The sequence below is a fragment of the Eschscholzia californica genome, unplaced genomic scaffold (assembly GCF_041429995.1).
Source record: "Eschscholzia californica isolate CP2 unplaced genomic scaffold, dmEscCali1.0.p SCAF_4, whole genome shotgun sequence".
In the NCBI taxonomy this organism is placed as follows: domain Eukaryota; kingdom Viridiplantae; phylum Streptophyta; class Magnoliopsida; order Ranunculales; family Papaveraceae; genus Eschscholzia; species Eschscholzia californica.
In genome coordinates this window covers 50,761,381-50,764,696 of record NW_028238461.1, presented here as the reverse complement: position 1 = coordinate 50,764,696, position 3,316 = coordinate 50,761,381, and the positions used below count along the sequence as shown (strand labels likewise).

Genomic DNA, 3,316 nt, shown 5'->3' with positions numbered 1-3,316 from the left:
TAGGTGTAGTCAACATTTGTTTGTCCAAGTGGTTAATAGTGTTGACATAAATTTCAAAATCATAAAAGTCCCGCGTTCGATTTACAAAAGAGGTGGAATCTATGTCGACTTTTAGGTCTATGTCGCGGGGTTTTAGATCCCTAACTTTTGGTTTAACTTAGCCGATTATCGTTCTTAACACATCTTGATGATGTATCAATGACTATTAATGACTAGCCGATTTTTGAAAAAAATAAGAATAAAAAGTTAAGGGTGTAAACCTGAATTAAGAACTTTTGGAAGTGTCAATTTTAAATTCTCTTCAACCTTGGCTTGTCTACCTCTTCCCTGAGAAGTGAGGATCGTCTTAAACCCTAAAAACCGAATCACAGTCTCCTCCCGCCTCTTTTGTTTCTTCCACCTCGCAAAAAAAATGAAAACCCTAAAAATAAACCATTTCTCCTCCATCGGCCATGTTCGTTTTTTCGCTACCACTGGCGCCACCACCACCGCCACCACCGCCACTAACACCAAGGCGAATTCCAAAGCCAAGGCGAACTCCAAAGCCAAGGAGAACTCCGAAGCCCCCTCCTCTCCAATCTCCATATCTGCAGCTAAATCAAGACTTCGATCAGAACACGATCCAGACAAAGCCCTTGCAATCTACTCCTCCGTCTCCAATCACTATTCTTCTCCAGTTTCATCTCGTTACGCTCAAGATATCACTGTTAAACGTTTAGCTAAATCTCGTCGTTTCCGTGACATCGAAGTTCTACTTGAATCCCACAAAAAAAGCCCTAAAATCACCCAAGAACCCTTTGTTGCCACCTTGATTCGATCATATGGCCGTGCTGGAATGTTTGATCAAGCTCTCCGGACATTCAATCAGATGGACGAGCTTGGTGCTCCACGATCAGCTATCTCCTTCAATTCTCTATTATCTGCTTGCAATCAATCCAAGAAATTCGATCAGGTACCTCAACTTTTCTCTGAAATGTCAGAAAAATTCAATATTTCCCCTGATAAGATTTCATATGGAATTTTGATAAAATCGTATTGTGAATCTGATTCCCCTGAATCAGCTTTTCCAATTCTAAAAGAAATGGAAGAGAAAAATGTTGAAATTACCACAATCACTTATACAACTCTCTTAGATTCTCTGTATAAGAAAGGGAAAATCGAAGAAGCTGAAAATATTTGGAAAGAAATGATTGAAAAAGGTTGTTTGATTGATGTTACTGCTTATAATGTTAAAATAATGCAAGCTAGTAATCAGGGTAAAGTTGAAGAAATCTTGGCATTGTTAGAGGAGATAACCTCAAACGGGTTGAAACCCGATACGATAAGTTATAATTATCTGTTAACTTGTTATTGTAAGAATGGATTAATGGAGGAAGCTAAGAAAGTTTATGAAGATCTTGAAGTAAATGGGTGTCTTCCAAATGCTGCAACTTTTAGAACTTTTATATATTATTTATGTAAAAATGGAGATTTCGATAAGGGTTTGGAGGTGTTTAAGGAGAGTTGGAAGAGAGATAAAGTTCCTGATTTTGGAACTATGAGACATTTGGTTGAAGGGTTAGTAGAGAAATCGAAATTAACGGAAGTGAAGGAATTGATTAAGATTGTGAAGAAGAAGTTTCCTCCTAATTTCTTAAATGCTTGGAAGAAACTTGAGATAGAACTTGGGTTGAATGTGGAGAAAGATTCTGCTGCAAAAGAAGCTGCTTCATCTACTTCAATTTAAAGCTTTTGGGTTAAACTCGGAGCTCAATTTTGATGGAATAATGCCTACCCAACAGAATTAATGCTACCCTGGATACGTAAATTGTAAGGTTAGTTATGCTAAAACCTTATATAATTTGTCTTGAATAAGTCAATTTTCGAACATCAAAAACAGGGGAATCAGTTTATCGTCGGGAGATGGAATTTGAAGCTGTAAGTTAAACTATATCCTGCTCCGAAAGTTTATGCTTTTCTGTTACCTTTTCTTTTAATTTGTCATCCTTGTATGGATTGAGTTATTGCCCATAATGAACTGCTAATGTTCGACGAGATTTTTTTTGACGATGTTCTTCATGTATGCTTCGTTTTTATGGATGTTGATTAAATTTTGTATTTTGTTCTGAATTCTTCAATAAGATCTTCACTGTGAACAAGATTCTTTTCATGTTGCAGATAATAAGCGGCTAGGTTTTTATTTATCGCAAATTGATCTGTGTTAACATTTTTAGTTCCTACCATTTTGTTGTTGGAAATCACAGTCCTGAAAATTCTTTTGCTATGATCAGAAGTTTGTTGAAAACTGCTTAATGAAATGAAAAATCTCTGTTTTTTTTGTTTGTGAAGTTTAATGGTGAAATAATATTGAAGTCCCTCTGCTTCATAATTAGTTTCGATTTGGATTACCAAATCTGTCAATCAACTCTTTCATGTGATGAAAATCTGAAAGTCAATTAACTCTGTGTGAACTACTGCAGTCATCGTTTGGTCGCCACCACATGATTTGGGGTTCTGTTCTTGGCTGAAAGCCAAAGTCCTTTTAAAGGGCTTGGTCACCCTAACGTATCATTCGTTATTACCGACTTCTGAAATAGTTCCAGTTAATTGAAATTATGTTTTTGATAGAGTATGTTTCTAACATTTTACTGGATGATGTGAAGATCTAAGGGGGCTATGGTTTCAGGATCAAAACTGTTATGATTTTAAAAGAGGGGCAGTATTGGGCAACTATCGGACACTGATGTGGCCGGCTCCCATTGGATGTGCCAAGTAGAGAGAGAAATAAACTGACCAGTGCGGCAGGCGACATCAGCATCTGATCTTTGGGTCTTGCTTTAATGGTAGTGTAGTCCTTCCGAAAACTCGGCAGTCACAAAATCCATACTCACGACCGTCATGTATGATTATCGTCCTCATCAAATTGAGAGAACACATGGTAAACTTAGTAAAAAGATTTCTTGAAGTCCTTGGATATAGAGAAGTACTATCAATGGCTTTCTTCAAACACAGTTGGAAAAATACAATGTTCTTTTTGCAGTTAGAATTTTCCCCAGTCCAGCCGGAAATGAGTATCAACAAGCCATATGCATGGGAGAGTTAACTATCAGCTAGTTAGGGATAACTGACAATTTTCCTTTAGGAAGGCTGATAGTTAACTCTCCCATAAATACCAATTTTCCATCAATATTAGATTGGTCAACATCAGAGGTATTTGTACACCATCCTTTGGTGCAACGGTTGGACACCCTTCTTGAGCTCGTGGGATCAAGTCTTGGTGGAAGTAGTTTGCCATCAAAATTTATCCTATCTAATTTAGACAATATATAAAATAAAT

The 3,316-nt window shown here is 37.0% G+C and overlaps 1 pseudogene across 1 annotated transcript; it reads left to right on the top strand.

The window, feature by feature from the left end:
- The first annotated feature begins 283 nt into the window (after positions 1-283).
- Positions 284-2,190, top strand: LOC147545781 (small ribosomal subunit protein mL103 (rPPR7) pseudogene; annotated as a pseudogene). The gene has a single exon (XR_015224007.1). The product of XR_015224007.1 is annotated as a small ribosomal subunit protein mL103 (rPPR7) pseudogene (transcript).
- The last annotated feature ends 1,126 nt before the right edge of the window (positions 2,191-3,316 follow it).